The sequence below is a fragment of the Lichenostomus cassidix genome, chromosome 2 (genome assembly GCF_008360975.1).
Source record: "Lichenostomus cassidix isolate B80296 chromosome 2, HeHo_3.0, whole genome shotgun sequence".
Classification (NCBI taxonomy): Eukaryota; Metazoa; Chordata; class Aves; order Passeriformes; family Meliphagidae; genus Lichenostomus; species Lichenostomus cassidix.
The window spans coordinates 71,732,965-71,760,251 of record NC_139482.1 but is presented as its reverse complement, the minus strand read 5'-3'; the positions used below and the strand labels follow the sequence as shown (position 1 = coordinate 71,760,251).

At 35.4% G+C, this 27,287-nt stretch overlaps 1 long non-coding RNA gene across 2 annotated transcripts in view; it reads right to left on the bottom strand.

Annotated features, from left to right (window-relative positions):
• LOC146441630 (uncharacterized) overlaps positions 1-27,287 on the bottom strand; it is a 134,144-nt gene that overhangs the window by 4,143 nt on the left and 102,714 nt on the right. For both annotated transcript variants that reach the window (XR_014849996.1, XR_014849995.1), the window contains one exon: positions 2,563-2,704. This is a non-coding gene — a long non-coding RNA (uncharacterized LOC146441630). The remainder of the gene's footprint in view (positions 1-2,562; positions 2,705-27,287) is intronic.

Below are 27,287 nucleotides of genomic sequence, written 5' to 3'. Positions count from 1 at the left end.
GCCCTTGTTTCATGCTCTGTTGAGTAGGTTGTGGCAGTAAAGAGGTAAGAAAGTTTTCCTGTGTGGGCAACTGTCTGAAGTTGTTTACCCGTAATTCCCAGGATGACAAACACCTTAAGTCTGCATTTCCTCTTTTTGCAGCTATTAATTTGGGTTACTTTCTGGAAATTCTTAGGTCTGATCATACAGAAAATTAGGATAACATTCTGCATAACTTTCCACATAAAAGGTACAATACATGTCTTCCAAATCTTATCACATATCCAGGGATTTGAAAGGACACTCAGATCCCACTAATGGAAGAGTTACCTTGCCTTTGCCATATACTGGATCACAAAATTGAAAGAGCTTATAGCCTTTCTTAGATGGATTTCATCACATGGATCCTGGAATTCATGAGGTAGCATGCATAACTCCATACACACACCGTAGGAAAGGCAAATGCAAGCTAACAGCTATTTTTCTATCTTTAGTATAACTATGTCCTCACTCCAGCCTGAGTCCTCCCAATGCTTTTTCTTTCCCATGCTACTAACTTCTTTCTCAGCCAGCTCATGCACAGGCAATTTATTTTCTTTATAAAATGTTTTTGTCCTTTTCACTTCTGAGTGAAAGTTTAGTCAGTCAAGTTTAGTCAGATGACTTCTTTTCTCTTCCTGTAGGCAGTAGCATAATGCACTTTTCCTTTTCTCCTCAGTGAATCCAGGGAAGCCACCACTTCTCTGTGTCACTGACTAGAAATATGTACAGATTCCCCTGAACTATCCATGTGACACAAAACACAGCATGGAAGTCCCTTCAATCTGCACATGCACAGTGCAATTAGTCTGACAGGTAAGGTTAAAGGCTTGAGGTGTATCAAGCAGTCAACAGCAGCAGCCTTGTCAGCATTCAGTCAATATGGTTTTGCACTGCAGGGAAGAATCCTTCATATATATATCTCCTGAAGTTAGACTAAAAATGAAATCTGCTTAAATTACAGTAGAATATGTGCAGGCTATAACTGCTCAGAGCATATAGGACCTATGTTTTTTTTCAGGTTATAAGATTTCTGACTGCATTAATTGGTGCATATAGATATTGGTTTTTAATATTTACTTTGTGGGGTTCTTTTTTATTATTTGATCAGTACATGCAGATTAACTGTCTTGTCTGTGCAACTGAAAGACTTCTCATATTGTAAGTCAGCTTAAGTAAGTGTTTCATATTTTGTGTCTATTTTCCTTTCTGATTTTCTTCTCTAATGAGACCTGGTGAGAGATTACAATAAAGAACAGGAGGAGTAGGAGTATAAAAGAGAGAGAGAGAGAGACAATGCTGATCCCTAACAGTATAATTACAAATGTCTTCTTGTAGGAGGAACCTGTCTTCCCTTTGATTTCACGGATGGTTGGGAATTTCCATTTGAGGTTATGGGAACAAATGTGCTGGCTTGTCCAAAAATGTCTATTCCTCTCGACAAGGGCTTTGTCCTAGAATGTGCTAAAAGGACTTAAAAAAAAAATTCCAAGATTCTATTTTTGGCTGCCATTTTAAGCCATTAAAGATGATCTATCTTGCACCTTTTATGCAGTATGGCTATTATTTATACATGAAAGAAAATTGTACAGGGCTTGCATGGAGAGGGTGGATCTTTAACTTTCTCTCTTCCTGTGCTTTAGGTCAGTTCTCTCAGCCTTTTCTCTAAAGTTCTTTGCTCATGTTGTGAAATCTTATGTCCTGACCCAGAGCCCACTGAAGCAGAGAAATTCATGCTACCAATACTTTGTTTAGTACCTAAAGATGTTTGTTAGGTTAAGATCATTCTGTCTTTTCTCTGAATCCTGAGTGCTCTGCAGTACAGAGCTGAAATCCACCAACCCTTTCTCTGATGGGGGGACAGTGTGTTCATTAAAAGCTTTCCCTCTCTTTCCTGTACACAATTAATTGCTTTTACTTAGAGTGTGGGTGGCTTAAATTGATATGCAAGAGAAAGTTTATCAGAATTCCCAGAGATGTTTAAATAGCAGCCAGATCATTTCTAGAGGGAAGCTGCTTGGTAAAAATTTAATACTAGAAAACAGCCAAAATAGTGCCTTTTTCTTCTTCTTTTAGACTTGCTTTCCATAAGTTTACAAATTGCAATCAAGCCAAACAAATTAGAACTGAGAGTCCTTCTAGAAATGACTAGAGACTCTAATTAGAGTTGACATTAGATGGTTTCTTGTATGCAAAAATTTTCAGCACTAGTTTTTGAGTAGTTAGATGCTGGCATTTACAAACTCCTCTTCCTTGTCGATGAAAGGAGGCTGGAAGCTGATTGCAGAGTGTAAAACATGTTCTATTTTGTTCAAACCATCTCCTGGCTAGTGTCACATTGGGACATTTTCATAGAATATACAAATATCAATGTACAGAATTTCCCGTCTTGTGGTTGTTGTCCTAGCTTTTGTTTCCTTTGTTTCCAAAGGGTCTCTTTGGCTTAAATTCCATTATGATTTTTGTTACTGTCTGTAAAAACAGTGTTCAGCACTGAGAAGCTACTGGCTCTGCAGCTGAACAGCTTTACACAAAAATACCTACAGTGATCCTCTGCTGAGTCACACAGAGCAGTGATTCAGTCCATCAAGTGCTTGCAGATTCCTCTTCATCCACACAAACATCAGCATTTGCTGTAGGCAGCTCTGATAATGCCTTACTGCAGTCACTGCTGTCACTTCTTCAGCTTCACATAAAAATCAAAAGATTTGTTAGAACGCTGCAGGTAATGATTCCAGTAACTTCCAAGTGCCCAGTCTCTTTCTTGATGTCGAAATGTTTGTAGGCAGTATAATTTCAAACCAAAAAGTCCTTATATTAAATTTAAGATCAAAATGAAAAACAAAACCAACTGACAAAAAAAAAAAAAATCCCTCTAGAAAACAAACAGAACACAAAAAAATCTAACTCAAAAAAAGACCAAACAAACCAAATCAGAAAAAAACACCCAGAAGTCAAAAACTAAAAATCAAAAAACCACAGCAATTTCTTTAGGAAGGCATTACCTGTTCTTATACGGTCAAAAACAGTCAAGAACTGATTATAAAGAAACCTGAGAGAATCAGAAGTGCAGAGAGAAAATGCAGAGAAATTGAGAAATTGAAGGACTTGTCCAAAATCATAAAGCAGACTAGTAGCAGAACAGGCAACAGCAGCTAGCTTCACACCTCTAACCAGTCTGACTTCTAGACCAGCATAGCCAACTATAGATTGAGAGTTAGAGTTAAAAAATATGTTTCATACAAGTCAGGGAATCATATCTTTCCTGAGTAAAAAGACTAGCACTAGGTCCAAGGTTCTGCTATTCTCCTCCTTATTAATTCTTCCATGAAACTTGACTGGAATTTGTCCTTTTAAAAATGCTGGGAGTACAGTTTTTGACTGTAGTGGTTCTTTTATCAGAACAACTGTACAAAAAGTCACAACAAATCTGAGACTGAATCAGGAAAACGGAGTGTCACACACCTCTGCCTTAACAATAGTTATTGTTTTAATCCCTAATTACTTATATTGATTAACTGGATGTGTAGTCTCTTGGCAATTTAATCTGCATTTTTTTTCAATAATTCCACAGAAGGAATATTTTCAGTATTGTCAGATTACAGTATTTCCACTGTGACCAGAAAGGATTAGGGCTATTTCCTTTCAGTTTGATCTTCAACTAGGCTTTAACCTGGATCCATCACAACACTGTCAGATGTGGTAACAGATTCCTCTGTAGAAGAATAGTAGAATGAACAGGGTTTAAGCAGAGTATATATTTCCCAAAAATCTCACTCTTTGCAAACAGGTGGTGGATATACAGCCATAGTAATGTCCACTGAAGAGTCAACTATTTTATTATTACTTTTTTCCCCAGAGCTTCTTTTTAGGGTTATCTCTCTCATAATTATAAATTCTATTGTGTTGTGTATGTATAGAAAATGTACATGGCCTTATGCATATTTCTCTAAAGTGACAATTACTTCTATCTTGGATGCCTAATGTTTAATTCAGAGTCATGAACCAGTTTTAATTTGTTCTTTAAAAAGAAAAATACAAAAACATCAAGAAAGGGGCTTCTTCTGATGCTTAACACAGTCTGAAATATTACCCTGAATTTTTGCCATTGTTCCCCTTGCTATGCCTCCTTGCTGCTGTGTTATCTCAATAGTTGTGAGCGAAGGGGGAAGAGTCTCAACTATTTTTTAGAGAAAGAAATGGTCTGCCTGTATCTTGTATTTGTGTGTCAGGCACAAGCTATAGGTTCTATCTATCCCCAGCTCAGTCTGCAGCCAATATTCACGTAATTAGCCTCAAGACTTTTCAACCAGTCTGAGCTGAAAGAGGTTGCCAGGGTGCAGAATGAAATCACACAGCCTTCTTCAGCTTTGCGCAGGAGGAATAGGGCACATAGAATTTAGCATGTATAAATCAGCAAGAATGATGCACCTGAAATGTGGTTTGAAAAGGGCAGCAGCCTCTTAAAAAGCTTTGGAAGCTAACTTTTGCCTTTGAAGAGAGGTTTGGAAGTTGGAATTCAGCTTGTGGTATTATTAGGATGATTACTGTACCCATTATCTCTCTTTTTTTCCTCCTGTGTATATAAAAGGTTCAATAACTCACCAGCAATGTGGCCAATGTGGAGAATATTCCCCAGAGCTGAAGAAATGTACACATTCTTTACTATTAGGAGATTTTTTTTGTTCTTGAAGAACCATTTTTTCATATTACATGTCCACAGATTTTACTTGATTTGGCATATACCTTGAAAAATGATCCTGTTTTTAAAGTTGTACAATGAACCTGTAGTACTACTTAAATTGCAGCTGCAACATTGCACTGCACTGACTTTTTCCTCCTGTGAAAGCAGCTGGTTCTCACAACATTAGTAGGAATCATTTCTATGCAGTATCATAGCAGTCACTTAATGAAACTATAATCACAAACTATACTACAAGGCAATTATTTAATGAGTTGGATATGAAAAGCATGTATTGTTTTGCAATATAAAAACCTAGAGGTGTTGGCAGCCAGAAGCCACTTGGCTTGTTAAATCCATGTAAAATGTATAATGGAACTGAAATCGACATTATGCATTTATTTTTAAAGGAATTTATTTTCATTTAAAAAACCCAGAAATCTGCTTCTATGCAGTTCTTTGGGATCTACTTGTTGATATCAAGCTGTACTAGACCTTTTCATTTAATTTAAAAAATACAAGTACAGACCCTAAAAGCCATCCAAATGTGGTGACATTTAGGGGGGAACTGGGTTTTTTTTAACATTTAGGCCACACACTTCAGGTAATTTTTCTGCCTATTTCTCATGTCATCTATGATCAGTTCAATTTTAAATTGTCTACCTATATAATCATAACTGCCAGCAAGAATTTCTCTGGATTTCTAGATAGCTGATAAGGTCTCAGTAGCCCTGATGGATTCTGGTCTGAAGTATGTTACTTTTACATTGGAAATTAACTAATATGTAAGAATGGCCTGTGAAACTTGAATATTTTCCCCCGTGAATGTAGAATTGTAATTAAAATGGAAAATAGTGCAACTAAAGAGAATTGGCTAATTTTTTAACATGAAAAAAATGCGTCATTGGGCTAATTTGCTACTTGAAGACAATCAAGTTACTGCATTTATTTTAGCTATTATTAATTCTATTATTTCCTTATTGCTTTTCCCAGAAGGCTATAGAAAAAGAAGTTTTAAATCAATAAAGGCATGTGCAAGGTATGTGTATGTGCTACACACACAAATTTTCTAGCCATAATCTAATTGCAATTGTTTACATCCCTATATAAGCACCATTCACTGACTGGGTGTATCAGTACACAGCAAATGAATGCAGAAACAGGAAGTTGTATTATTTGCTACCTAATGCTACAAGGCAAGAGTTTTGAATATTGAAAGAAAATATCATCATGGTTGTTAATTTTCTCTCGAACTCTGGCCTAGGCTTGCATTAAGAAAAGGGCTTAATGATGAGTTCAAATTTAAATATTAGCTTAAGCTCCTTCCTTATGAAAAAGCAGTTAATTAAGGCTCTCAGGTCCCCACAAATCTTTGCTATTTAGTCATGCAGAGAGAGTTAAGCATTTACTTGAATGGTCCTACCAGCCTGGGATCTTAGGAAAGATCCTAATGCACAATAAACCTGTGGGTAGTCTGTCCTGCCTGTTCATTTATGGCTCTGTTCATACTTTACTATGATGCAAAGGACTTTTAATGTTTCTTTATCTTCTTTTACATCTTCCATACTTCATTAATAAGTCTAGAGCTTACCTATAGTTCTTTAAATGAGATTTAAAGTAAATCATGATACAACCTACAACATATTCCCAGCTGCTAGCTTGAGTCCTTAGCAAAAGCATCCAATCAGTTAATCCTGGAAGATTAATTTTACTTTCCTCTTAGAAGGCAAGATTCATTAATGACTTAGAAACTTTCGGTTAATTAGTTGAATGATGGTCATCCATATCTATCACCAGTGGCAGACAGCTGGAGTAGTTAAGTCCAGGAAAATAAATTCACTCTCAACACCAAAGTATTAATCATCTCAGGAAGGCTTGTTGAGGTCACACCACAGGGGTGTGAGATAAAAACCTCATAGATTTGGTCTAATTGATGGTTTGATTTACAGAATGGAACTCACAGTTTTAATGATGGGCAGTAATCTCACCTGACAATATTATTTCTGGTTTTCTGCAGCATTTTCTTACTTATTTTAAAGTAAAGGAAACAAGGAGATCAGGGGATGCATGCTGATACTTTCACACTGTCAGCTGCCTAAAGAGAGTCACGTTTCAGAAGAATGCACACTGCCTTTGGATGAATGCTCCCCATGGCAGTACACACACAAGCATGGAATGGGGATTTATGCACAGATATGTCACTAAGAAAAGCAGGGAAACTGAATGCAGGAACTCTGCAAAATGTACCTCTTTGAAAAATTTCCTGCTTAGATGCCACTTTCTTATTTATTGCTTTTGTATATTTCAAAGGTTTTTAAGAGCTGCTGAATCTTCAGTCCAGTATTTGGCAGACCTGATATCAAACATTGCTAATTAAAAAATTCACTGAGATATCAAAGCTTGTTAGATTTAAGGATGATCAGAACAATTTAGATTTAACAACTTTCCCATTTTAAGCAAATCTATTGATTCTTTTCACAGCTCTTCATAATAGCTTTATTCTTCTGAGCAGAAGCTTAAAAATGTGGCAGTTGAATTACATTTCTTGATGTGTATATGATGATACTACTATTTTCACAAATACCACAGTGACCATGAATTTAACATAATTTATAAATTTAGGTTTGTATTCAGCTATAAACTAAGCTTACCTGAGAAAGAAGATGTGGGTGAATTACTTTGTAAAATTAGCAAATCTCATTCTTCGGAAGTGAAAAAGAAACTGATATCTATAGAGAGTTATTACACCTAGGACCATATCTTACATATATCTTACTCATTTGAACAAATTGAAATTATTGAAACATGAAATCTGTTTTTCTTCTGGTATGTTTACTAGGGTAAGTAAAATACAGAGAATTCCTAAAAATCTGCTTCTTCATGCACTTTATCACGTTCCATTGTGATCCTTATTTGCTATTTTTAATGGAAATTGAAAAAGTAGCATGGTTACATGACAAACAAATAAGTTTAGATGTATTTTTGCTTTTTACCATGCACTATTTAACAGTCCACCTAAATATTTAAATGGTCTGGCTGTCAAACACATTGTATCAGGCAGTGGGAATACTCTTTCTTAAATTCAAGTTTTCCAGTGTGCCAGCTGAAATAAACTTTGTTTTTACACAACAAGGATTCATAAGAACACGAGACCAAGAAATAATTTTACCCCTTCAGAACAGGAAGAAGAAATAAAATTACAAATATTTCTTATTGTCCCCCCAGGAAATTAGTATTTATTATTGAATTTTATGAGCAGCTTTTTGTTGTTAAACTTATTAGAGCTTAAATCCATTAAAAAAATACAAAATTGGCCCCTAATTTTGTGTTTTGTTAATGATGGATAATTATGGGTCTGGAATTTAGGAACCCAGTAAGATAAGTATTTACTGACTAAATCAGAGGCACTTTCAAAAATTTCACAATGCATGCATTTCATTTCACTCTAATATATGAAAATGCATAATTTTAGAATCACAGGTGAGTTAGCACAATTCTAAATATTTTTCTCCACTGTGGCAGGTAGAAATTATATATAAACACTTTTTAATGTCTGCGGTTAATAACGTTCTTGGATTAATTCCATTACACATTATTTACACTATAGTTGTAGAAATAGTTCTGAGTGATAGGTCTCAACAGATCTAAGATGATTTTGGGACAATTTTTTCCATATTTTTACACTTCCACCTTTGAACAGAGCTGGAAGGTATGTTTAGGTAAATATTTTAATCCCATCTTTGTCTGCTAGCAAAGGAGTATTCACCATGGTCATTCTTCAAGCAGCAATTCAAGGCAAATATTTTTTCATTCAGAAAAGTTTACAGAATTGCTGTGTGCCCTCTGTGAGGACTATAATGAGCACTAGCTGCAAATATACAGTCAGGAAAGTGAGCCCCATGGCAAGCACAGGAGCCTGCTGATGACAAGCTAGGCAGAACTAACAGCTATCAATTGTCTTCCACATTCCAGTCAAATCTCTCATTATCTCAAAATCTTTATGCCCCACACTGGGCACCACAAAGGGCTGTCATGGTTAAACCCCAGCCAGCAGCCAAGCCCCATGCAGCTACTCTCTCATTCCTCCACTTGTGGGATCAGGGAGAGAATCAGAATGGTAAAAGGCAAAAAAAATCATGGGTTTATATAAGGACAGTTTAATAGGGAAAGCAAAAGCCATTCAGACAAGCAAGGAAAATAAGGAATCAATTCCCTGCTTCCCATGGCTGGGCAAGTGTTCAGAAACTACCAGGAGAGCAGGCCCCCATCACCTCTAACAGTGGCTTGGGAAGACAAACACCATCACTCAAAATGTCCCCACCTTCCTCCTTCTTCCCCACACTTTATATACAGAGCAGGATGTCACATCGTCTGGAATATCCCTTTGGTCAGTTGGGGTCACCTGTCCTGGCTGTGTCTCCTGACAATCTCCCAACCACAACCAGTCTCCACACCAGCATGGCAGTACAAAAAGCAGAAAAAGCCCTTGGCTTTGTGTAGGTCCTGCTCAACAGTAACAAAAAAATCCTATATTTTCAACACTGTTTTCAACACAATTCCAAAGCATAGCCCCATGCTAGTCACTTTGAAGAAAATTAACTACCCAGTCAAAACCAGCACAAGGATATTCTTCAAAGTCTGCTCCAAAGCCAAGAAGGCTCTTTTAGCTTCAGTGGGCTCTTGTCAAGTTTGGTTTTGAAAGTAAAAAGTTATTCCAAGAGAGTAAATAAAAACCCCATTGTTTTTACCACTTGTTCAAATGTACCTGAGCTGTCTGCAGTTATTTTTTTTAATGGCTTGCTGAGGACACAGTCTTTATTCTTTTACCATGTATTAAATATGGACTGGCAACATTTGCCTTGCAAATTTATGTATTATTACACTCTCTATTTGTTATAGGTAATCTTTCTGGTCTGTAATTTGTCATTTATAAAATCTGAAATGTTCATCTTTTTATGGTCCTAATTACCTAAACCATCTTGCCAAAATTAAAGTATTTATATATATATAATGTATATATATACTATACATATATATATAGTTGCAATTGGTAAATTGCCTGAAGACAATAGATTTATTTAGTTACTAATGGGTTTCCGCTAGATATCTTAGTAATATAATTAATCTGTCTCATAATCAAATAACTGATTAATCATTGCATCATTTTTTCTAAAGTTAATAAGTTGTTATAGATTTATTTTTATATATCTTTCTAAATAATTGCTTTTTCTATACTATTTCTCAAAGAAATTCCATAAAGATGATGATATTTTTATGTATTGTTTACTAAGTTTATTGAAAACAATTTGCCATAGGTATTCAAATGAGGAAATAATTTGCTGATTTTAAACTTATTCCATATACTTTGCAATAGCATTGAAGAGATTATTTTCTAAATAATAATTCAATGCACAGCCGGTGGGAGTATTTGACTCCTGCAGAGGTTCTAAAGGAATGGTATAATTACTTCCACTTGTGTAATAAGAAATGAAGTAGTGTGTGTAAGCCTTTTATTATTCTTTTTCTACTTTATCAGAGCAATTAACCATATGCTTTAATCATTTACTTGGGTGGTTTATTTTTAAAGAATAGATATGTCAATATTTTGCTATCTTAAAATGAATGCCTTAGTATGCAACTGTGTTTGCTGCATTCCTGGCCAGGAAATTTTCATGTATAAGCGGTTGAATGCATGTAATACACATGTACATAAACACTTATGTATTCAGTCCATGTCAAATCTATATACCCTTTTCATTTCTGTTCTGAAAGCAATTAAAGTCAAGCCATAATTCGGTTCATTTAGACATATTCAACTTTTGAAATGGCCTGGGATACAGTGGAGTACAGCGATGATACCTAACCCAAATGCTTTGTCATTTCCTCTAGAATAGGATAAAAGTGAGTGGAAAACACCCTGGGAACTCTAACAATTTTTTTAATGGGTATGTAAACATGGGGTTTTTTTCGGTGGTAACTTATTTTTATGTAAGTAAAAGATTCTTTTACATAATTATACACAATTATATGTGATCTCTACTTGTGCATTTGTGTATGTGCAAATGATACACAAAAATGAAAAGATGGGTGAAGGGAAAAAGGAATAGGATCATTTAAGTGATATTTCACAATATAGGCTCTTTTTCTATTCTTTTTGGAGTAAGAAAAAGGTTTAAAATTAATTTGCACTTTTCTTATTGTAAAAATCAGTGGATTTTGGCAGGATTTGAACTTAACGCTTTACATCTGTGTTTTAAAGTAATACAATCCTTGCCTCTGCATAATTCCTGCCTCCCTTTCCGACTCCTTCTTTCCTATCTGCTTGTCTGTGTCCTCCTAAAACAAAGTAAATGGAATCCCAAAATGAAGTAAATGGAATCCTAAAATGAGGTAAATGACGGAAATTATGGTTCTTTTGATGTTCCCTACCCTGGGATGTTTGGGGGACATGAGAAGAGAATCCTTACCCTAGGAGTTTGTTTCAGCAAGTGTAGAATCAAATTCCAGTTTCTAGACAAGCTGAAATTACTTGCTAATAATAGAAATTAATTATAAATTAGAAAGAGTCCCAAGGCTTATTTCAAACATACTGAATTAACAAAAGAAAAAGGGAAAAGGGGAAAATGAAACAAGACCTTGAAAATTATAATCTGCATCTTTCTATGTAACTTTAAATATTCGATTGAAGGTTTGCACTCATGGCTTCCTTCTGGGTATCTGATAAAATCTCACTCTAACAAAGCATTTCTGATTTCTTTCCACTTGAATTAAAATATGACTTTTAGAGGAATTAGTTGTAGTTAAGGGTAAGCATTTCTTCTCTTTCCTTGAGATAGTGTGTAATCATACAGACTGTGAGTTCTGTTTCATTTAGCAGTTCTGTTGGACATATTTAAAATGCCTTGCCTGATGAAAAAGAACTCCTTCATTTTAGGGTCTTTTTTTCTTTTGTCTTACCAAAACAAAGTTATTTATGGAAGACCATGAACTTATGACACATCATTGATGTCTTGCAATGTAATGGCTTGAAAAATTTCATTTTTATTCATCACAGAACACAAGCGACATCAGTCCTATTCCCATTACACAGGTGTTTCTTATAAAACAGTGACAGACAATAGAATGTTTTGATATTTAAAATTAACAATATTTTTAACTTTTATCTGACAAACACAGATTGTGATGTCATATAATGTAGCATACTCACATTAAATATTATAGGAGATGAAACTTGAGTTTACAATTGACATTTCTCTTCATTAGACAAGAGATTCTTTCTCGAGAAGACTCCACTCAGAGACCTTTTAAGCTGAAAGACTTAGAACAAACAGCTTCACATAAAAAACCCAAAACAACCAAGCCAAACTAAACCACAAAACCCAACACAATCTTTAGACAGGTACATACTAATATTTTTATTAAGAGACGAGTAAAAAGAACTCAATAAACTTTCATTGCTTTACTAATGTGCCTTTTCACTATTTGGAGTCATTGTTTTTTCAACAGGGAGAATGGAATTGAAACAAATAAATTTAATAGTTACTATCAGTCCTAATAATTATTTACAGTAATATTGAAACATCCTCCAACAAAAAAAGTTTTTCATTATCAATTTTCATAAATTATTTTAATAATTTCATGGCACAAGATTATTACAGAATTCCAAATATGTGTAATCAAGCCTTAATAGACTGTATTTATTAGTGGTAATATACCAGGAAAACAGACTTAAAAATTGAAATCTTTTGTGAAAAACGTTGATTGAAATTTTACCATGAGAAAAAACAGATTAAATGTATTGAGCATAAAACACAACATTGAGTTTAAAAATATGTGTCCCTGGCCTTTCTTTTTCCTTTGTTAAGGCAATTAAGTTTACCACGCATAGTTTAAACAGGGTTAATTAGACTGTTCAACTCTGAAAAATACTTTGCTGTCCACTAAGAATTTTTGGGCTCTGAGATTTTCTATGCAATTTCAGCATTTCTTTTGCTCTGTAATCCAGGTTCTTCTCATCTGCTCCTTTCTGTTGATGAAATTTCTTGACAGAATTCAGTATTATGGTGTGCTTAGGAATTATTAAGTTGCACTCTTGTATTAAAAAAAAATCCTGTGAAATATTTTCTTCCATGGTGTTTTATAGTCTAGAGATGGTTTTTGTTTTGGACACACATGTAACATCATTTATAATACCATGTAAAATTCCAATCACTCATATTTGAGAAGCAGAATGAATGCAAAGTATAAGAAGTACAGAGAAGGGATACCATACACATAGGGAAATAACCAATTAGATAGAAGATGAATCTTACTGATGAAATGAGGAGAGTATATTTCTTTTTTATTTAAACCTAACAAAATAAATTCTGTAAGAAAAGTGACTGCTGTTTGCAAATGCATCTTGTTTGTGTTCCATAAAGAATAAGATCCATTTGAGTAAAATACTGAATTGACAGAAGAGAAACTTTTGTATTTTGAACCTGTGGGAAAATATTAATGAGGAAACTGTAGCAAGGAAATTAATGTAGCTGGTGTTTAATAAGGTAAAATTTTAGTTATTAAAGAGATGGTATGATAAGCCTCAATGTGAGTGAAAAGATTCAAAGACCTAGGAGGCTTCTTCCACTTGTGTACCGCTTGAATTTCCAACTATAAGACTTTACTGCTAGGTGAAAGTTATGATTTCAGGGGATTCTAATGAAAACTGTTTTAAGATAGAGAGGTTTTGAACTGTTTCATCTTTAACTGAAGGAAGAATTTTTCAATCTGGTGGCTTTGTAAAGAGAAAACCCTCAAATTTCAATGCTTCAGCATCTTTTTTTAAACCCCCTAATGTAAAATTTCAGTGAGGAAATATGTAAACAATCAGTATCATTCCCATACTAATTTTGAAATATTTTGCACAAAGTTGCAAAAGGACCACAGATGAACAAAGTAATAAATGAGTGACTTAATGCGTAAGGAAAAAATGGAATACCTGATTGTGTTTTGTCACATAAAAATAGGTTAAATTCATCAGGCAAGTTATTGCTTGTGAATTATTCACTATGTTCTACTGGCTGTAATTCTTTTTGCATTTAATTACAAGGGGCTACAGATTACTTAGAGGTCTTGTAATGCATGTGCATGACTGCCAAGACCACTAATGGAAATTGCATACCATTGCTGAGAGAAAAGTATACACTTCAGTAATTACATGTGGTACTCTAAATGCAGATGCAAAAGTAATTATCATAAACTGGTGCTCTGCATATTGGAATGCTGTATTGGCTCAATACACTAGCTTTCACTTCCGAAGATCATCAGGACTCAATATGTAGTCAGTTCTCTCATGAAATATAATTGAAGGTCTCCAAGTAGCTTCTTCCTTTTGTTCTTGTGCTCTATGAGCAGGTCCATAGGGAGTGCTACAGGCATTGTTGCAGTGCAGAAAAAGGTGTTATTGGCTAGCACACAAGTATTTTTGTAGAATTTTAAAGAAAGATCATATAACACTTGGCTTTAGCTACTCTTATTTGTCACTTTTTCGTGACCACTAAAATTTATATAGCACAGCAAGGACACTTAAATTCTCAAGAGGTTTATTTTCTTTCTTCTCCTGAAATTTCAGTAAGAGTGAAGCCTTGAAACTCTGACCTTGTGAAGAGACGAGCAAATGAAAACTACAAAAAGGGAAAAAAATATGCGTCAGAGATAGGATTGGATATCCAGCGGGGCTACGAACTTCAGAACTCTATGATTTCTTGCTGTAAAATGGCTTTAATTTATACCCTTTGATGGTGGCAATGCTCCAAACATGACTGAAACTCAGCAGAGCTTCATCATTTCTTCAAAATATAGAGTGAAAGTGGAGATGTTCAAAGGTATTTGGTCCTTCTGTCCAGTTACACATGGCTAGTGTTTCCTTGTTATGCAGTGGCTATCTATACTAGCTCTAATGTTAGACCTTTATTGCTGCATGGAGCTAGCCTGCCCTTTTTTCTGTTCATTTTGGTGTTTCTACACTGTCTTAATCTCAGATTAACCCTCAAATTTTCTCAACTCATCACACCTTCAAAGAGATATGTTGAACTTATGACCTGCAGTTGGCATTCGTGTCTCACATAATTCTTTTAAACTCATGAGGTAAGAAGTATGTCTTGTGAGTGTGGATGTTTCCAGTCTCTGGGCTTTGCATGGGTCTGTGTAAGCTTATGCACTTTCTTTTCTCCTCATCCCCTTGCATTTTTTCCTGAAGACTATTCTAAGTATTGACTATTTGCCAGTTTATTCTCCTGCTGATCCACAGCTTACATATAGCTACCTCTGATCTGCCTTCCCAGCTTTCTGCCCTGATTATTTTTATAACCTGATGCATCCTGTTAGTTCTAAGTTCAAGACCCCATGTTTTATCAGTCTCCTCTACTGCCATGGATTCTTGAATCACCATCTCACATGTCATGTCAAAATATCGCAGCTATATTTCTGACTTCTGAATTTCAAGTCAGTGGCAAAAAAAGAAAGGTTAAAGGTTTCTAATTTGTTTCAGTCCATATTAGACTCCTGGAAGTTCCTCTCTTCATGAGGCTACATCTTTCCTCAAACTCTTTCACTTCTACATAGGTCGTCTTCTCATCTTTGCTTATTTGCATGTGTTAAAAAGTGGTAACAAGACACACAGAAATAACTGGGAAAATAACATTTTTGTCACTCACTAAATTGAGTTAGTTTCTCTCTTCATATATCTCATATTTTGTCTTAAATGTTTTTCTGATTGCAACCACTGCTTAAGGACCAAGATGATGAAGCTGTGCTGTTTCTCCATCTCTTGATTCTTCTCTCATTCAGAAATGTTCTTGTTCTTGCTCTTTATTTTTTGCAAGGTTTTTCCTTCTCAAGTTCCATTTCTAGTACTGAGTGATTTTTTTAGTGCTTCACATACATTTGAATTTTTATTTTTAAACTTTTTGGGGAGCTCCAAAAATTTACCACCTGTGGAAAAAATCAACTCAGACTGATTCACCATGCTCCTAGCTTTGCTGTTAATAAAGGTTGAAAAAGGTATTCTATAGGATGTGGGTTGCTGAGAAGCTACTTATATGCTTGAAGTTAAATGGAAGTTTTACTAAACTGAAGGCAGTTCCAGCATGCTTCATCTGACCAAAATGCATAAGAGTGTTTATATAAAGATCTACATAGAATTCCAGATGCACGCGTGAGGAGAAAAGAATTAATGAGAAGACCCAGAAAGAGGAATCCTGGCATAGTACTTATCCTCATGCATCAGTAATCAGAATGGTTGGTGTGTATATGGGTATGTTTAAATATCCCATTCATGTACAATATTAAAATGAAGGTATTTCCTGCAATGGTTGTCATGGTTATTTACCACATGTTTACAAGTGAATTCATTACCATGAAGATTTAACCAAATTAAATAAATTAACCTGTTACAAGTGATGAAATAAGGTAATTAGTTGTGTCCAAAATACAAAATTAGAGAGAACATTTTGTTTACCTAATAGCTGTTTACCTAATGGTGCAAGAAGTGATTCTTTTGCATGGTACATGTAACCAAGAGAAATTGCATCAAGCCGATTCAAGATTAGATGTTTGGGAAATGGATGTGCACCGTGTATATGTTGTGTCAGGTACCTTCATGTAGGTACTGCAAAACCACAGACCCCACAGATACATTTATAAAAATGCATTAGGTATCTTTCACTCCATCAATATGCGTTTCGAATAACCACATAAAATATGTTTAGTTATAAAATATATTTATAGAAGCGAGAGGATGAAATAAATAATTTATTAAAAGAAGGCTTTGCTGAAAATTGAAAGTCTATGAATGCAAAAAGGAAAGGTAAATTTGTGTATGCAGCAAATTAACAATGAAAGTTCACTGCTCTTAACACTATTAATTATTTTGTGTGATCATGAACAACATCTGTTTTTACCTTCGAAAGCAGTAACAGCAAGCATTAGTTCCAGGTTTTAACCACATAAACATAGTGCCATCTTCACAGTTTTTAGTTCATAATTTTGGGCTGAAGAACTTCATAATTGTTTCATCAGCTTTCCTGGTTTTCAATGGCAGAATTGATTCTTAATGAAAATACTTTTGAAAGGGTAAAAAGGTATTTTCAGTGAAGAACACACAAAATGAAAACAGTATCCTCTCTTCAGAGCTATGCATTTGGAAAACAATCAATGCATTAACAAGGCCGAAGTATAAGAAAAAGCATCTAAAGAGTAGGGACAGGATGGAAAGAATTAAGGTGACAGCAAAAATATACTCTTATGTGAGCATCTACTGAAGCAACAGACCTATACTGTTGTCAGAACACCAGACCGCAATTCATGAGCCCTTCTTCTGCTAAGGAAAATCTGTAACTATCTGAAGCTCAACAGAGAATGAAATAAGATCATTAAAACTGGAGAAGTTGAAGATGAGGACCCATATCCACATCTTTTACACATCTACATATTAGATATGCTTTGCACAACATTAAACCTTTGGTTCTTTAAAAATGAAAATATATAAAAAGAGAAGAAACTATCATCCAATCTTGGGCATATCCATTTAAATGAAGTATTTTCTTTAATTAAAGGTAGAAGTTTTGGTGACCTCTTCTCCCTTATTTCCTTCCAAAAAAGATTAGATGGAGGGGAGGTTAATTGTGCCATATTGATTTGCATTGGAAATTCAGTACTGCCCACATAAACACTAAAGCTCTTAGTCTTGTCTTAGGACTTTTGTTTCTGTCTTTAGAATAGCTGTCCATACTTTGAGACTACTTAAAATCAATGTTGTTGGAACAGGATGAAATGTGAAATAATTACGAAGGAGAACACCAACATTTTTGCTGTTATGTCAAATCTTGCACTGAGAGGTTTTTGGTTTTGGTTTTTTTTTCCCCCTTGACCTTTGGGCGTAAATGACAATGTCACTTGCAGTTGAAGCAGAGCACTTTGACATAGCAGACATCAAATTTCCTTAATGCTTGATCAGCCTGGAAAGTGTACAAAAACTGCCATGTCTGGGAAATAAAGTGTGTATATGACTGCTCAGAAATCCTATTCCCAGAATACTTGTCACAGAGTGCTGATGTCAGAGTGTCAACAAGGGAGACTTTAAATATTAGAATTACACAAAAATAAAATGTGAATTATTTCTGAGGATATCTATCCATCATTGTTGCATCTTTTCCCTTTTCCTTAGGCATATTAGTCACCTCAAAATTATAATTGATTTAGATTTCAGATAAATTAAGTTCATTTGCTGTACACGGCTTTATTAGAATAATCATTAATTTTATTTTTTTTAAACACAGCAAGACATTTATTTATATAAGATTTTTCCACTGTGTAGCTTAATTTGGCTAACATCAGCTGAGAGTTCAGTCAACATATTACAGGTAGGAATGCTGGTTCTATTAACAGACATTATTAATAAATGGCAATAAAAAGAGAAGAATGTAAAATTGTGTAGCTGAGGCAGTCTGTATACAGCAACATTTTAAATATTGTTTGAAAAACAGTAATGCATAGATTATATAAGTGTGATAAAATATTCTTTTTAAGTATGATTAAATAAATTTTTGTATGTTTTCAAATATCCTCTCGCGTACAGATTAATAAATAAGAATGTGTCTAACTATGCATGCAAACAAGAGTAAATGAGTTTTCAGATCTGTCAAACACTTTTTTCTTGTTGCTTCAGGCTTCTTTTTGTATTTTACCCTTTGTATCTTGAGTTAAGCTAGTTGGGTATGCCTGCTTTTGTGGGGGTTGTTGGGGAAGCAGAATACTTGTCAGAGTAGAAAATCCATTTTTCTGAAACTTTCCTTGAAGTGGAAATTATCACTGATAAATTCTTTGAAACAGTCAGATTTTATTACTTAATAATAGTATCTTTTTTCAGAGTATTAAGAGAAATGAACATAACCTTTTGCATACAAAAGTATCATCTGAATGATATACGCTGTCACAAAATTTAAATCAAATTTAAAACACTTTAGTCTTTTTCTTGAAACAGATATCAACTTCCAGTAAAAATTATTTTATTTTCTATTACAAATAATGTTTATAAGCATTATGAGCTCCCAGGTATGTGTTCTTGATTGATTTTCTTCTTCTAGAATGTTTCTGTGGAGATGTTAATGTTGATCTTACTCGACAGCATCCTTCTCATCCAGCTTCAGACAACTTCTAAGTGAAAATCTACACCTGATCAAATTGTTTAGTCTCTCTGTAAAACCAGAGAGGGAGACCAGGGGAGCCAGCCAACTCCACAAGAATCCCACCACAGAAAACAGCTGAGTGCATTAGCTGTTTTCCCATACATGGTAGTTGAAAATTTTATTACATTTGGATTTCTTAGTATTTTTTCTGAAGTTCACTAATCACTACCAGTGGTATTTGTACTATTACACTAGCATTTGTACTCTATCTCTATATTTATTATATTAGTATATTTTCTATTTCTAATGTATATAATATATGTATATATGTATATTTTTACTATATACTAGAGGAAATGTAAACTTACAAAAAAATGCAGAGTTGTTCTCTTACTTGTGATTTTATATGCCTCATGAACAAGATTAGCTAAAAGATTATCTCTGCAGTCTGAATTGGAATGAACTTTTGCTTTCCTCATGTTCCTCTACAATACAAATGCAGAGTGATGAAGCTTACACTACAATTATGTTTTACAATGTTGACCATGAAAACTTCATTGTAATTGTAATGTCAGATAATTTCAAGAACATGGTTCTGACTCGGAACAATGTGACCAGCTGCAGAAAGGCAGGACTCTGCCAAAACCTGTCACTTTTCATTTGGTCACTATTTCCAACAGATCTGTTCCTCATTTTATCTCTGTTTAGGGTTTTCCTTCATGAAATTTGGCTTCTTGCAGTGTGATAACTCCATGCAGTATCTGCACATGTCAGCAGGCCAGGCACAAGATTGTGCCTTTCCACATTATCTGTTATCAAATCCATGTGAGGGACGACACGATCAAATGCCTTTTTCTGGAGAGGTTAACACAACACTGCACAAGAATGTGAGGCTATGCCCCACAACTGAAGGTTACGAACAACTTCATTTCTGCTGGTTCACGCACAATTTTAGGTGGCTGCAGATCAAATTGGCTGGCTGTGCGCTGAACGGGAAAGGACACGCTCCTGTGTTCCAGCCTACAGCTCTCTGCTGCCATAAGGACAGTAATTTCCCGTGGAAAGTGGTGACAAAAAGCATTTAAAAGTGGCACCAGAAATAATTTTTGTCATTGGCTAAATGAATGCATATCTGAACTTTTGGAAATTTTTTATTAAACTAAGAAATGAAACATCTAGCTGACTTTTCTTTAGACAGTCTTTTTCTCTTTTTTGAATTTCTCTTTGCTTCTTGCAGGAGTAAAACCCCAAAGCAGGTTAGTCTGAATTTCTTCAGTTTCATTACAAAAGTTTTGTGCAGATCTAGCTGAAATCTTTGGTTTAGAACTATAATGATTAATGTCCTGAGCCACAGAAAGAGGAGATCTGAGCCAGAAAGAGGAGAGAATAGAAAACTCAGAAACAAATGGGACACGCAAAATTGAATACAATTCCTGACCCCAAACCTGCTGAAAGAGTCTTTTCACAGTTTGATATTTCATATTCCTTCTCCTTTTCTTTAAACTTTCGAAACTGATAGTACTTCTTTTTCCTGTCAATGGCAAACTCTTTCTTCATCTCATATAATCTCAGATATTAATGGGTGAAGGAGAGTTGGTTTGGTTTTTTTAATTCCTCTGCATTGTTTTTCTCACACTCTGTCTTAAACTTATAACAGATTTCCAGCTATAATAGAATTCTTAAGTGTGTTAAATTAGAGTTTGGTGTGGAGCATCTTGTTTTTGAATTAAAAGTCTGATTTCAGAATGCATCCTGTCATCATATCTTTTCACATATTAGTGTCAGAAAGTAAATGGATTCAGAATTGTGTTGGCTGTACAGTTAAGAAATTCAGATAAGTTCATGTTGGCTGATATCAAGCTTTTTTTACAATCAATATGTTTACTGACTTATAAAAAGATCTCAAGAAACAGGATTCGTCAGTTCTGTTAGATCTAATACAAGCCAAGCAAAACTTTCTGGTCTGAAAATCTCAGTCATTAGTCAGATTCCACTGCATGCCAAAGAAAAGGATGTAATGGCAGTAGCTAGTTTTCACTTTAGAGAAAAAAATTATCTGCATCACATCTGAAATGAAACCAAAAGAAAGAATTATTGAAAGAGCTAATGACCACCATCTGCTCCAGGTATGTCGTGCACAGATCTGCAGTTAGTTCATAGGTACATACTGAAGCTACTCATGAAATAAGGTTGTATTTGTCTGTAGTGACTATCAGCTTTGGATACTGTGGATATTTGCTATATGGGTGTAGTAAATACAGCAGGAAGAACTGATTTATGTTTTTATTCAATAGCCATTACATTAATAAAGTCAATTTAAATAAAATTTACATATTTTCTTTTATTTCAATGACATTTGAAAAAAAACACCAGTCTGTTATAGGCAAAAAATATTTTTAAATGCTGAAACAGGAATGTTGGCCATTTTTAATAAAGACCAATGAAACAAAATGCAATATTTCAGGAAGATGAAGAATATTTCCCTGAGGTGATGAAGGCCATGATCCGAAATGTAACAGAGTCAGTGAGGATTTTCTCTTCTTCCTGAGAGGATGGAAACTCTCTACACATCTCTTTATCCTTTCCACTCATCCTGCCTGAATTCACAGACTATTTGCTGAGTTGAGCAAAGGTCGGTCTCAGTTCTGCCAATGCACCTCTATTTGATTAGGTGTGTTCAAAAACTGAATGGCTTGTTTAAAAGAGATTGGCTTCTGCAGCTGGATGCAGACAGCACCTTTCTGGAAGGTCAGAGATTTAGGTTCCTGTGACTGCTCCAAATCAAGCTGAAAGTGTGTCTGACTGGTGTTCTCCTACCTCAGAGGACAGTGCCCACCCATCAGGCAACACAGCAAGGAAACAGTCAAGGAATAACTTTAAACATCGCACAGGGAAGGATTTAGCAAAAGATGCCTCTGTGAAAATAACCTATTGATATTAAAGGTAATAGGATTAAAGAACTACTAATCCTCCTATCTGGCATGACGGATGACCCACGGATGATGTTTCAAAGCAAGAAGGGATTGTAGGAGAGCGCTGGTCAGAATGAGGAACAAGACTGCAATCCACTCAAACATTACTGCAGAGGAAAATGAAAATCTGCCCCGAATGAATAGAAAAAGTTAGAGAAATCTTTCTGTCCATGGCCAGAAGGTGTCCTGTGGCAGTTTCTATTTTGCATTTTCATTTTTATTTACATTTTCTAAGAAGACCTAAGTAACTTTTGACAGTAGATGTGAGTAGAGATCAGACTAGCCATAGTTATAAAGTTACATGCATTGCATGTGAACTGTTGCATAAAGAAAAAGCTCCTGAAGAAGAATGGAAATAAACTCTGCATAATCTTTGAAAATAGAACCTTTTTTATTTAATATAATATGTTTGCAATTAAAATTGTAAATATACTTAGCAATGCATGCACAAGACTTTCTGTGGCCTCCAGATTTGGGGGGGGGGGGGGAATGCTATAGACAGCCAAAATAGAATTATTCTATTTTTTCAGCTACCTGTGTGATCAATTACACTACAACCTGCTCAGTTAGCTTTTCAATTACCAAGAGGGCTCTTTTACCTAGCTTGCCATGTTGCTTGAATGATTTATTTCCAATATACTATGTTGATTTCCAATAAATTTTTCATCTGAATTAATTGGAAACATGAAATAGCGACAATAGGTTTTGCCTTCCTAGGTGTTTTGCTGCTCTATTTGTGCATGTCTATATTGTATTTATATATTAAGAAGGGAAAATATTGGAAAGAGGAAGGTGATTTTGAAAGAAATTTAAGTAATGAGAAATGAAGGAAGAAGGTCAAAGTCTCGTTGATGGGAAGACAGAAAGAAAATGAGATATATTAATGTGGCACCTGCCTGCAACTTTGCGCTATGCACAGGGAATAAAGCCATCTTCAGCAGGTACTGGGAGCACCAGGGAGTTCCTTCCTGCACCCCAGTTTGCAGTGATATTACAGACCTGCAACATCTTTGGACTTAATCTCATAGTTCACACCTGAGGTGCAGAAGGTAATTTCTGACCTAGAATTATTAGTGCAGAGAGCATGTGTGGGTTACATTTCTGCTTTTGTTTCCTGTCTTTCTAACATCTACAATAGCATACCTTGGAGCTGCAGTGTCTCAGCAATAGCACACTAAGATTGGGTTTGCCACTTGCAGTTTACTCCCTTTTCAGGAAGCAGAGTTCCTTCTAAGTGGACCATGATAGCAGTGTTCCTTCTTCTGCTTTACATTTTTTTCTTGCAATCAAACTAAACATTGCTAAGTGGCCATCGTGGAGCTGAGATATGCAGGAAGATTCCAGTTAGCTAATTTGTTTTTATACACAAAAGTGCAACAAATACACTCCTTGTTTCTTCAAGTTTGTATGATTTTTATAGAGATGTATTTTGTAGAACATTCTGAAGTAGATAAATTGGTTGCACATTTATTACTCACACAAATTTATTCATAAAGGGAGGGATATTGAATTTATCATTTCTGCAGTGTAGAAAATAGGCAAAGATTATTATGTATTGCAGCTCAGTAAGACGAATGCAGTTTTTAATGGCCTTCCTTCCTTCCTTCCTTCCTTCCTTCCTTCCTTCCTTCCTTCCTTCCTTCCTTCCTTCCTTCCTTCCTTCCTTCCTTCCTTCCTTCCTTCCTTCCTTCCTTCCTTCCTTCCTTCCTTCCTTCCTTCCTTCCTTCCCTCCCTCCCTCCCTCCCTCCCTCCCTCCCTCCCTCCTTCCCTCCCTCCTTCCCTCCTTCCCTCCTTCCCTCCTTCCTTCTCCATCACTACCCGTCTGCTGTACCCAGGACCCCAATCTAACTGGATTTTGCTTGTATGTATTTTTACCCTATTGATAAATAGGTGATCTATTCTTATATCTTTGTCACTTATGTAAACAACTGTTCTGCTCTCAACAGCTGCAAAATGTGCTCTCATTTGAGAAAGGATTACATGTAGAGATCAAATATGTTACATATGTGCTCTCCACAAGGGAGATTTTTGAAACTGCCTTGTGTCCAATTTTCATATATTAGTAATGATACATAGACCTTGTTTTAGAAAATTTATTTGAAATTCAGAATTCTGTAATTACCTAATTTGTCAATTTGTCTCCATTTATTCGGTTCCCTCACAGAGGCATTATGTCGTGTGGAAATAATAACATCTAATTAGAGGTTGCCATGTGGAGTATAGAAAACATCAAAATTGCGTGGATCACTTAGCTTTTGTCATTTCCTGCAAATTCAGGTCTTTGTTACTTTAATATTTTTAAATAGATTTTTAAAATAGATTTTTCCCCAATAAAAAGGAAAAGACGCCTAAACAAACCCTCAAATGCATTAGGAAAATTGATTTAGTAGAAGCCCTAGATTATCTGTCTCGAGCCTGACATGGAGCATCTTCCCTCATGTCTTAAAGGCCAATTGAACAAGAAAATGCTCTATCATGAGTATGCATGCCTGAATACCAGTTTTGAGCAAAAAATTGTTGTTGAAGCTGTTTGTCCTTTTTGGGACTAAATTAATCAATTTTTCTTTTTTAAATGGAAAAATATATCTTAGGTGTTTTGGTAAAAGCTGAACATATTTTACTTTGGATATACTACTGCACTGGGACATAGAATCATAGAATAATGATTTGGGTTGAAAGTGACCTTAAAGATCATCTAGTTCTGACCCCTCTCAATCCCAATATGTCACAGCCCTCTCCTTATTCGTAGTCCAGAATCCCAAGTTTGACTTAATCTGCTAAATGGTAACATCCTAGACATTCACACCTCAGAAGGACTCCTGTATCCTTTTAGTAAGGGTGAAAAGTTGGTCCAACATAAATCAGCATATTCTGGATTAGAAACTACTTTTCACAGCCATCTTCTGAGAGCCAAGATGCCTCTGTTTTGTATTGTAAATTAGCCTTTTGTAATATTTTAATTTTCCTGGCATGCATGCTTCCAACACAAACACAAATTTATAAAGAATATGCTATGTAGCACTAGCATGAAAATAAGGAGCTCTTAGTGTTACCTCTATCATTGTATTAGCTGAGAAAAGACAACATCTGCTTCTAAGATCTTATTAACTGCATTTGCCCTTGCACTCTGTATTTTTGTGCCTTGAAAAGTGATAGGTGGCCTGGAACTGCAACCTGCTCAGAACACGCAAGTCAAACAGTGAGGTCAAAGCCCTCATTTTTCTTTTGCTCTGTGGACACTCTCAGAGTAAACAGCAGAGAGGATTCCCATCACTTTGTCAGCTGCCTTGCTGCCAGCCATCCCAACAACTGCTGCAGCCGTGCAGAGACAGAGACTGGAGAACATTTCATAGGAAACAAGCAGCAAGCTAAACTATTTCACAGCTCATTCGCTACTCATTTCCTATTAGAAAATACAATGATGATAGTGCTTTTGAAAGCCATAAGAATATTTCATTTATATTCTTTTGTGTAACTACAGGTTTCCTCTCCTGGTGAGCCAGCAGACAAGAGGTGAGTACAAAAGATACAAAATACAAATATCTGTGTCTAAAGTGGTGTCTATTAACCATTGCTCAGCTAAGGTTGAACTGATGTCTCTTTCTGGTGTTCTGGTCTTGGTTTGATTCAACCTTCAAACACTGTTTTGTGGAGCTACTCTGGAAGGAGCTTGTTAAAGGAGTTTGTTAAGGTTTCAGTTTTATGCTAAGCCATTTCCCACCACCCCTTTTTTTTTTTTTAGACATTACTATTTTCTCTCCTTGTCTCACATGCCACCAGAAATCTATAGCAGGAGGCTCTGCGGAGATGGGAAGGGTGTCCTGCAACTAGAGCCTTGACAGCAGATACTAGTTCCTCATGGAACCCTGATGTCAATACTGAGTAGGCTGTACTGAGTGGCAGAAGAAGGTGTCACATGACAAAAGGTGTTACTTCATTTGCAGAATAATGGCCCTTTTTCTGTGACCACTTTTGGTACAGTATTGTTCTTTCAGGCATCTGTTTTGTTATGATCAAAAGCAAGATATTGTTTATTAACTGTCTCTTCTGCACAGTTTTTAATATTTAATACAATGAGCTTTTGCCCAGGGACATTGATCCATGGTTGACTATGTATTTTATTACTAAATAATTTCTTACAGTCAAATATAGGTAAAGAAAAAGCACTAAAAAAAAAGAAAAACCCCAAGCTTCAAATATGACAGGCAGACAAATGAAGAAGACAGACTCAACATATTAAATTCCAAAGTGTCACACTCTTTCAAATATAAAAGTGACCTCCTCAGAATTTAGGATGAAAGCTTAAATCTCTTATTTTCTCCCTGTCGAGAGTTAGGTGTGCTGAAAGCTGGAATAGGAGACAGAGAAGAAGAGCTCTGGGTGTCTGTGGGGGAGAACATGGTGTGGTCAGGATATGACACAAAGTCTCCTTTTAGCATGTAGGTCAGAGATGGTTTCTGTGTGAGGAAGTGAAGCACAAATGTTTTTTAAGCTTCCTAGACTGTCAACCTTCCATTGGGTTGAATCTGAATAGGTGAATTATTTATTTTTATTTTTATTTTTCAGAGGAGATTTTCAGAAGTTTTGCAGGCCCAGGTGGATGGTTGGTCCACCATCCTATTTCCTCAAAGTGTTTGTGGTTGACTTCTGCACCGATTGAAGGAAGGACACCTGGACCCTAACACCAGAGCTTCCTGTTAAAAGTTAGATTCCCTGACTGGGTTTTCTGATGGAGGTTGAAATCAAGCTTGTATTGTATGCAAGCATTAAAATGTCTGCCTAATTTCACAGGAAAAATATTATGGCACTACTACATATGTGCTCAAAAATAGACACTTGTATTGACACGGAGATTTTTTTGTGCCCACTGATATCACTATATGGGCTTTTAAATACAATGGCTAGGGAGATGTTTTGAAATTTCACAATAAAATGTTATTAATTCAATTCCATACACTATATTTTAACCTCACATTTAAATGGATTTAAAAATTACTCATAATTATAAACCTTCATAATAAAATGTTGACAGCTGACATAGAGAAATGACATTTTAAGTGAAATCCTGAAAGTGGTGTACTAAGCACATGTAGATTAGTGTGGAAGGAGAAAGATCTATCAGTGCTTGGCCCTATAACATCAATGAACTTCCTGTAAAAAATACATGACGCTATAAAATTAGTCAGTGCTTAGTATTCCATAAGAAGTAGAAAGTAGTCTTAAATCAGTCTAAATTAACACTGGAATTGCCTACTCAGCCCCAGCATTTATATTTGGGGCTAATACCATACACAATCACCGTAATTAATGTTTTAATATTTTCCTGCCTGCCTTTTGTATTCTTTCTAAACTCCCATAAAAACCCTTAGATTTTAATTAAGAAAAGAGGTCAAAGTTAAGATGCTAAGTTGAATTAAAGATAAAACTTCAAATTATAAACTTCAACATTGA